Source organism: Canis lupus, chromosome 5 (genome assembly GCF_003254725.2).
Source record: "Canis lupus dingo isolate Sandy chromosome 5, ASM325472v2, whole genome shotgun sequence".
NCBI lineage: Eukaryota > Metazoa > Chordata > Mammalia > Carnivora > Canidae > Canis > Canis lupus.
Window position 1 is genome coordinate 26015826 of NC_064247.1, and position 10547 is coordinate 26026372.

Below are 10547 nucleotides of genomic sequence, written 5' to 3' on the forward strand. Positions count from 1 at the left end.
AGAAGTCTTTTTCTTCTTTTCCTTACCTTTTATTCTCCTTATTATTTTTCTCCAGAAAAAAATTAGCTCAAAATGCGTGTATTTTGGAATAAGACTGTTACCATGGCAATAACCAGAAATAAAAGCAACATGAAAATGTGGTACAGTCTTTCAATTAGAGTAAGGAATGAGATCTAAGGAGAATTATCTTCAAAATTACTAATCTTCCCAAAGTAAAATCAAATTTCTAGTACAATATTTTTGCACACAATCTACCTTTTTCATCCGTACTTTTGGTAATCCAGCATTTCGGTAAAGAATCAGAAGTCACTCAGAATTATTTTTATATATGAAATATAAACAGAGTATGCTCTGTGGGTGTGCTTTTTCTGCTCAAATTTGCAAGGAGAATCACATCCAGGAGGAGGCACTTCCCCTTATTACTTATACTTCTGTTCCTAGAAAATGGAGGCTTGGTACCACTTGCAGCTGCTAAATTCATGCTCCAAGTAATATTAAGTTAGATCAGGTTTTCAGTCTCTTTTGTAGAATTATCAAAAGTGGAGCCCATATAAATGCACACTGCAAAATCTGAGGCTCTACTGAGGTTTGATGATATACCAAACACTATGCTATGAACAGTGCATGCTATGATAAATAAGTCATGGCTTTGCCCTCAAGGTGCATACGTGTAGGAGAAAAATTCATAATATAGTGTGGGACAGGAAAAGGTGGAGGCATGCAGAGAGCCAGTCCAGCACAGGAGGAGAAAGGAAAGAAAGCCATGGAATGCTTTGCTGGAACTTGAGGCCCAAACAGGATTCCCCTAGAAAAAAAGGTGGGAGTAGGACTAATGATCAGAATGTTTAGCAGCTTGGACAGCCCAGGCATTGATGAATCAGGACTTAGCTCTCCAGCAAAGTCTGACAGTTGTGCTGTCATGTGGGAGACTCGCTGGGGAAGAGAAAGGAGAATGAACAGAGAATTTCAGGAAGAAGAAGAGTGGTGATAATTTACATTCCCCTATGAAAGCATGTGATATCTTAGCCAGCATGGCCATGCTGCTGCATAGGCACTAAATATCCATCCTGAGGAAGGGAGAAATTTAAAGGTATCTGAACATACAGAGCACCGAGTGACCACAGAGAACTCCAAGTAGTCTCAAGTTTAAACCTTGCAGCCCTGAGCTCAAAGGAGAAGTTGCTGTTGTAACAGGCAGATGCCTGGAGAAATCTTTTGTGGTCATAAGACACAGAAGACAGTCATGCAGGGTAGAGACATCATTAGATTCTCATTTTAGAAAGATCACTCTCTGGGGTATCTGGGAGTCTCAGTCAGTTAAGCATCTGACTCTTGATCTTGGCTCAGGTCTCAATCTCAGACCCATGAGTTCAAGCCCCATATTGGGCTCCATGTCCAACTTATTTAAAAAGAAAAAGAGGAGGAAAAGAAGAAGAAAAGGAGAAGCAGAGAAAGAAGAAGAAGGAGAAGAAGGAGAAGAAGAAGAAGAAGAAGAAGAAGAAGAAGAAGAAGAAGAAGAAGAAGAAGAAGAAGAAGAGGAGGAGGAGGAGGAGGAGGAGGAGGAGGAGGAGGAGGAGGAGGAGGAGGAGGAAGAAGAGGAAGAAGGATCACTTTAGCCTTCAAATAAGGATAATTTTAGGAAGGGAATAGGACTATAAACAAGGAGGCAGAGAAGAAATGAGAGAAGACATTGTTTTCCAGCATCAGGACACATTAGAGTTTCTGAAAGCCCCCTTTTTCTCCAATATAACTAAAAACCAAATACTTTTGGTATTTGGTAACTAAAAACCAAATACAATATAACTAAAAACCAAAAACATTTCTATTTTTTAACATACTACTAGAGCACAAGGCAAATTGTCAAAAAAATAAATTAGGAGAAAAAATAAACTGTATAGAGTCAGTGATAGGGAGCTTTCTGGAAGCAAAGGCTAATACCCCCTCTGGGATCGAGAGGCTAAATCCAGATCCAGCCCTGCTCCAAGAGCTGAATTTGAGACTTACATTAAGTGGTGAGGAGTACACTGAAATACCTTAGTATGAATGATATGCCTGATTATCCTGGTATCCATTATTCCTTATAGATGTTGAGGCTCTACTTTTTTTTTTTTTTTTCAGCACGAAACCCTAGTTTATTTCAGCATCAGCAACATCTTAGCCATCATAAAAATAAACTCTACCAAGGGCGACAGAAGTCTCTACAGCGAGGCTAAAGGCTCAGCCGGCCAAGTGGTGAACATAGGGGGGCGCATGGTGGGCACTGCCCGGGCAATAAGTTCGGAAGCAGCAGGGCTGCTGGTGGTGGCAGATGCGGGCTGGGGCCTCACTTCTGGGCAGGCACGAGGTCATCAATGGCCTGGCCCTGCCCCAGCCCTGCTCCATCTCGATGGGCAGCTCACACCGTCCTCCACCATCTGTACCAGCTCCACCTCTGAGAAGCCCAGGCGGTCTGCGTTGGAGACCTCAAAGACGCCCCCCGCAGCAGCTGTGTCCACACCACCTGTGCCTCGTTTCTGAAGCCGCAGCCGCTTGAGCACCTCCGGGAACGTCTCATGCTTGCCCAGGTGGGGCAGCTTGATGTGCACACCTGCCCGCAGGCCTGTGCCCAGGTTGGGTGGGCAGGTGAGGACGTAGCCCAGGTGAGGGTTCCACATGAATTCGTAATTCTTTGACTAGAAAAGTGTTTCCATCTGGGTGGGGCCGTTGCAGAACCGAGTGAACGCCTCCTTCGTGTTGCCCCCTTTCTGCATGGAGATGACCCGCAGGTGGTCTTCCTCGTTGATCCACACCAGGAAGGTCTTATTGTCGCTGTGCCAGATGCCGCGGGCGTCCGGCCAGTCGCGGGCCATGCCCGAGGCCAGGAGCAGGGGCGACGCGGGCTCATCGAAGAGGAAGTGGTCGTGGATGAGCTGCTGCTGCTCCGCCTCGGTCATGCTCTTGAGCGCGTAGTACCGGGGCCGGGTCGCCCGCCAGGGCGGCCGCAGAGGGTGGGGGGGGGGGGGCAGAAGGCGCGGACGCGAGCTCGGCACATAGTTGGGGGCCGGGTCGTCGCCGCCCTGCAGGTTGTCGGGGTTGGGGTCGGTCTTGTGCTCGTCGCTGGGCTTGCAGCTGCCCGGCCGGTGCTCGAGGATGGGGTCGAAGAGCTCCTTGCTCACGTCGTGGGACTCCCCATCGCCTGCCACGCAGCCCGCGGTCACGATGTAGGGGTGGCCCGGGTTGTCCACGTGGGGCTGATGACGTCGTCCAGCGGGAAGCCGCTCGCGTGCTCTGGGCGTGCAGCTCTGCCAGAGCTCGGGGTCCGCACCCCTGCCCTGTGGTTGTGGAGGCCGCTGAGGTCGGGGATCCCCCTCCGCGGGAAGCGGAGCCTCAGAGCGGTGTGGCTGTTGGAGGAGGGCGCGGCGGCGGCGGCGGCGGGGACGGGGACGCGGACAGGGACGGGGACGGGGACGGGGCAGTGGGTCCGCGGCAGCCCCGGACGCGCAGGCGAACCGAGGCTCCACTTTTTATACACATTTAGCACTTCATCTTCCTGTTGAATTGAATCCTTTATAATTATGTAGCGATTCCCTTTCATCTTTGCTTTTTTCTTAAAGGCTATTTTGTTTGATATTAATATAGCAACTAAATCTTCGTTTGGGTAGTATTTGTCATACTTCTGCTTCAACGTTATCTGAGTCTTTATGCATGTTTTCCCACTTTTATTGGTATTTAATGCACTGCACTGTGTGAGGTATAGAGCATAAGTTGACTAACATATGTTGTGAGATGGTGACAATAATTTTAGTTGACATCCATCATCTCATATAGGTCCAGAAGACAAAAACCTTTCCCCTCTGATGAGAACTCTTCAGATATACTTTTTAAAACTTTTGAAATACACCAGACATCAGTGTTAACTATTGTCATCATGTACATCACATCCCTCATACTTATGTTTTTATCTTCTTTATCTTAAAAGTCAAAGTTGGTACCTTTGGACCACCTTCTTCTGTTCCCCCTCATGTAGTTCTTAGAATATGGTCACTTTTTTTTTTCAAAGCAGTAGGTGAATTTATTTATTTATTTATTTATTTAAAGATTTTATTTATTTATTCATGAGAGACACAGAGAGATAGAGAGAGAGGCAGAGACCCAGGCAGAGGGAGAAGCAGGCTCCATACAGGGAGCCGGATGTGGGACTCGATCCTGGGTCTCCAGGACCAGGCCCTGGGCTGAAGGTGGCGCTAAACCGCTGAGCCACCCGGGCTGCCCTGAATCTATTTAAAGTAGTGAGAAAATGAGGCACCTGGCTGGCTCAGTCAGTTGAGCATCCAACTCTTAATTTCTGCTCAGGTCTTGATCTTGGGGTTGTGAGATTGAGCCCCATGTTGGGCTTGATGCCCAGCGTGGATTCTCTGCTTAAGGAACTCTCTCTCCCTCTGCCCTTCCTTCCCACCCACTCTCTTTCATGCTCTCTTTCAAAAATAAAAAATTAAGTAGTGAGCTTACTATCTTTATACATACTCTAATTAGTGATAGATTTACTGATATTTCTACTATCTTAGCACTTCCTGTTCTCCTTATTTATGTTTTTCTTCCCTTTCTTGGCTTTATTAGATTAAAACATGGTTTTGATTTCATATTTCATTTGCTCTTCCTTTATGATTTGGAACCTATATGGTATTTCTATTATTTTAGTGGTTCTCCTTCGAGTGTAGACATGCATAGTTAACCAAGTCTGAAGGTAACTAATATCTCAGCCTCCCAAACAATAAAGACACTGGAACATAAAACTCTAATCACCCTGCTTATGATTTACATGGTACCACTGCACAGTATTTTTAATCCCTCAAATTATATTTCTTCTCCAACCACTGTTTAAATTTACATGAAATTTACCCATTTTATTCCTCGCTATTCTTTTCTGTTTTTCAGACATCCTTCTGAGATTGTTTCCTTATTCCTAAAATATATTTCTGTTTAAAATTTTCTTGGTTACACCCACTGGTAATAAATGGTCTCAACTTTTACTTGGTTACCTTGCTTGAGTTTAAAGGCCATGACAATTCAGCTATTGGTAGATAACAGGACAGGAGCAGTCTAAGCCCTAAAGTGGCAAAACACTTAATTATGTGATCAAGGGCCCTGTCAATTAAACATGTACTTTAAAAAGACATTGGGGGATCCCTGGGTGGCGCAGCGGTTTGGCGCCTGCCTTTGGCCCAGGGCGTGATCCTGGAGACCCGGGATCGAATCCCACATCGGACTCCTATATGGAGCCTGCTTCTCCTTCTGCCTATGTCTCTCTCTCTCTCTCTCTCTCTCTCTCTCTGTGTGACTATCATAAATAAATAAAAAAAATAAAAAAAAAATAAAAAATAAAAAGACATTGGATAAAACAATTATCATGCGACACATAAATGCTGTGGGGCGATTGGCTGTTTCACACTGCAGCCAGAGCTAAGGAAACAGCAAACGTAAGATTTTGCCTCCCTTCAAGGCAAGGTCAAAAGAGGACAGGGAGGTTTTATTATTTTCACCAAAGAGCCCCTTATTTCTTGCAGTTACAGGGCTGATGTCATTTAAAAATTAGACAAAGAGTGGAATCCAAAAATGCTTAACTACGATATAAGCAGAAGTCACTACCCCATAGTTCTCTAACACGAAAAGCAGACAGTTTTGTGGAAGAGTGTGAACCTGTGATTAGAGATAATCCAGAGGAATCTGAACATCCTGAACCAATAACCCCCTTATCAGCAGAAACCACCTCTTCTTTCCTATGTGAATAGTATGGTCTTGTCTTGCTTCCAACTCTGCAATGACCTTGCTTTATTAATTTTCTTGCCCAAGGACATCAACTGCTCTTAGACCTAAAAACCACCCTTATTTTCTCCAGCCCTATATCCAGAGTCAGATCAAGACATGCCCCAAAGAAGCAAGTACAGAGTCCCTCCGCAAGAAGGAAGGTAATTTGACATTGAACAGAATTTATCAGTAGGGAACTTGGCAAAGATTCTGGGTTCAATATGCTTGCTCAAGCAACTCAGAATCATGTTACAGTACTGGGTGGTCTTTTTAAATTTTGTTTTTATCTCTAGGCAACATACACAACATTCAATCATACTGCTTTGACCCATTTACCAAATAACAGATGAGCTCTCAACAGGGTCAAAGACAAATTATACAGGACTTAGTTACATTGGCAAGTAGATTTTATTCAAGGGTATTATGGGATTGGAGAAGACTCAACTCTACTGAAACAAAGCGTTGGGGTAAGTCAGTGGAAAAGTACTAGAAGACATTTGTGGGGAGGATGGTCCCTGGGATTAGACTATCTGCATTTGCTGATTGTTGCTTATCAAAGTCAGGCTTTTGCACACCACAGAACCTGTGAGACAGAGACGTTACCTCCTTTGATGATTCTGTGTCTCAAAGTGATGGTCCCTATGTCCTTCAGAAAGACATTCATAATGGCAGAACTCTAGGGGACTAGGAAAAAATTGGTATCTCAAAGGGAGCAGAAAAAAATTATAATTACAAGTTTTCTCAAGTAAATGCTCTAAGAAAAGGGAGACCAGGATGTATAGTCATTAAGACATAAGTCCAAAGTCCAGTCAAGTTGAAGAGCTCAGTTTGCCAGGAGCAAGAGGAACTGCCTGCTGTTCCCCTACTGGGAACTCAGCCTGCAGACCCAGTCGGGATGGAGGTATCTGTAGCAAATCCAAATACTATAGGGAGCAAATATTACTAGGAGAATCAAAGTACAGTTTCTTAAGACTTTTATGGCTAAGCAACACCCTCACTGGTCAATAACGCTTCTCTTTTTGAGGAAAAATGCTCCTGACCAGATTTTGGTAGAGTCACTGCCTAGCCATAGACTGAGAAGTGAACAGTGAAACCCAAGATTTTCCTCTTGAACTGGATATCAATTGATCACAAAGTAATAAAAGTAGGCTTAAACCAAAGCCCTCCATCATTAGGGGACCAAGATTGGATATGAGCATTAACTTTGTTTAATTAGAATTTTTGGTGATACTTTCATGGCAAATGATTTATTAGTGTTGGATTATAATAGAATTCTGACTACAGTGAGTGATGGTCCTGTTAATAATAAATTAAATCATTATGATCAGTGAATCGTGAAGAACAATTATACTAAAGTGCTTCATATATTAGAATTTTCAAAGTCTGATAAAGTTAAAGAAAACCATCTCTCAGACTCAATTTTAAAATCATTTTTCTTTGTATTTGGTGTTCATAAAGAAAACCATCTCTCAGACTCAATTTTAAAATCATTTTTCTTTGTATTTGGTGTTCATAAACCAGTTCAAGTGTATAAGACCTCCTCGAGTTTTATGAATGACTTTTCTTCAAAGATTCTGTCCCGTTGTATTATCATTAGCAATTAGTTTCTGAGAGTTCAAGGAGCTGTTCCTTATGAATTCTGTATTCATATGATAGGTTCTAAACAGACCATTGTACTACTTGTTCTTCAATCATTTGTTAACTCATGTTTGCCAATAACTAATTTTCAAAGGCCTCTAATCTACAAGATACTGTTTGCATACTAAAGATACAGAGACCAGCAAGGCCTGGCCCTTGGCAATGTGGAATTACAGACTGAGAAGGAAGTTGGGCAGGCAAGCCAGTCATCTTATTTTTGCTCTCTGGACTAGTTAAGAGGATTGTATGGACTAGTTAAGAGGATTGTGTGCACAATAAATATACCATGTGCAATTTTAGCACCCACTTTGTTCCTATTTTCTATACATTGTCAGATTAGTGGCTCTCAGCCCAGTGTTGATTATACAAGAAAAACGTCCATGAAACTACCTCAAAGTAGTACCATATAGCATACTACGAAATATAGGTTCCAATGTAAGCACTTACTCTCATAGTGGACATTTACTGAGCATCCATGCTGAGCTGGTTTTAGAAAGATACATGGTGCAGAATCTTCAAGGCAGGTTTTCCTTTCTTGACTCACATGCTTAGTTCAACAATCATCCCTTTCTGTGCTCCCTTTTCTAGTAAAATCCAACCACCTCCCACCCAAAAATATAGAAAACCAAACTCTGTGCCTGTATTCCACAAATCTCCAATTGTTCCTTGAACTCTCCCCAAACAGGCATCAAGCCCCTCTCTTTGCTGTGGAAACAGTTCTCAGTTCTCATCAAGGTTTCCAATAATTTCTATGTTGCTAAGTGCTATGGTCAGTCTGTTTCCTACATCTAACTTAGCTTAAGGCAGCATTTTACATTGTTCCTTCCTTCTGAAAACACTTTAACTTGGCTTCTGAGGAAGTTGCTGGGTATTCCTTTTTAAACTCTTTGTCTCTTCTCAATCTATTATGTATCTAAATATTGCTATTCACAGGGCATGGTCCTTGAACCTCCTCTGTGTCATGGACATATTTTTTTCCTTTTTTTGAAATTATATTTTATTATTATTATTTTGTTTTTTATTGGTGTTCAATGTGCCAACATACAGAATAACACTCAGTGCTCATCCTGTCAAGTGCCCACCTCAGTGCCCGCCACCCAGTCACCCCCACCCCCCGCCCTCCTCCCCTTCCACCACCCCTAGTTCGTTTCCCAGAGTTAGGAGTCTTCCATGTTCTGTCCCCCTTTCTGATATTTCCCACTTATTTTTTCTCCTTTCCCCTTTATTCTCTTTCACTATTTTTTATATTCCCCAAATGAATGAGACCATGTAATGTTTGTCCTTCTCCGATTGGCTTATTTCACTCAGCATAATACTCTCTAGTTCCATCCATGTTGAAGCAAGTGGTGGGTATTTGTCGTTTCTAATGGCTGAGTAATATTTATATATGATTTCCGAATTTATATTTTCCCCCGAATTTCACACTTGGATATCTAGCTGCCTATTCAACACTTCCATTCATGTGTCTAACCACTATCCCAACTCAATGACTCCAAAACTGAACTCCTCAGCCTTCTCACCTCCAAACCCCAACCTACTACTTGTTCCACCATAAATAGGTCCTCCTACAGGCATGCCCAAAGCAATCAGTGCAAACTTACTGCAATAACCTTGGACTCACCCTCAGACTTCCTTTCCTTGCCATATTCCACACCTGAGCCAAAAGCAAACCTGTTGGCTCTATCTTCAAGATATATCCAAAATTATTTTCTTCTCCTATGTCCATTTCTACCAGTAGTCCAAGTCTCCACCATCTTTCACCTGGAAATTTACAAAAGCCCCCTCATTTTTGTCCTTAACCCCTGTGGACCATTTTCTGAAGCCAGCATGATCCTGTTGAAATGTGAATCCCTCCCTTCTCCTCTACTGCTCAAAGCCTGTGTGTAGCATTCCTTCTCACTCAGGTCCTTAGAAAGGTCTGCAAGGCTCAACACCTTCCTTTTCTAATCCACTACCTATCACTCTCTGGTTTAATCTTGTTTCAGTCACAGGAGTCTCCTTGCTTTCCTGGAACACCCCAAATGCATTCTTGTCTCCAGGCATTTACATAAGGTATTCCCTCTGATTGGAAAAGTTACTACAAGAAGGGCATGCCCACATTATGAGCAAAACCTTCCCTTGCCCTCTTTATACCATAGCATTTCCCTTCCAATCTACATTCTATGTTCCCCCTACCCTGTTTTAGTTTTCTCTGTAACATTTACCAACTGGCACCCTATATATTTGCTTGTTTAATTATCTGACTATTCCCTTAGAATGTCAGCACTGAATAGGAAGGTATTTTGTCTTTTTTTGTTCCTGGCTTCACCTCAAACAATGCTGGCACAGACGAAGTTTTCAATTAACATCAACCGAATAAATGAACGACTTCAAAGAAGTAAAACTTCCAGCTGTGTCTGGAAAGACAGAATTTAGGTAGTAATGGAATACATTACTTTTCCATGTAAATATATATAAAAGCAACTGGAGAAATAGAAACACCACACAAATGACTTAAGGATGGGATGGGGGAAGGAGTGTGAGCATGGAAGGAAGATACCAAGGAAGAGGCAAGCCTGGGGTTAAGAATATCTTTCAAAAGCTTCTTGATAATTTTGTGATGATGGAAACATGAGGGTTTGCTTTGTAGGTCTCAGGAAAATGTCCTCAGATGGTAGTGGCAGTGTCACTGCTGAAGTCATATCTATAAGGCACACTGTCCCTATGGCACAATTGTCATCGGCTCCTAACTGGTAATGAAGACCTCTACCCTCTTTGAATTACCCACAACAGCCACCCAGATACAAGCTCAACCTCTGGGTAAGTCAGAGGGAAACTGTTACTCTTCTGCTTTGAAACCATTCAACACTGGCTTTCTCCTTCCAGAGACACCCAAGAGACCCTTAGGAGATAGTGACGTTTATTTTGCTAGTTACACACTTATTCTTGTGTAAAAGAGAGACAGGGGAATCCTGCATGTAGCTGGATTAGCTAGTTATCTCCTTCTGGTATGAGATGTCTGGCATCTGAGACCTCACAGACCAGGGACAGATTGCTCCTCCCATGGTTATCAAGTTCTAGAGATAGCAAAGTGACTCTTCCTGAGATGTACCTTCTATACAGAGACTGTCTAAAGCTCATACTCT

The 10547-nt window shown here is 42.9% G+C and overlaps 1 pseudogene; it reads right to left on the reverse strand.

Annotated features, from left to right (window-relative positions):
• Nucleotides 1-2308: 2308 nt before the first annotated feature.
• On the reverse strand, nucleotides 2309-3574 carry LOC112671467 (creatine kinase B-type-like; annotated as a pseudogene).
• Between the last annotated feature and the right edge of the window lie 6973 nt (nucleotides 3575-10547).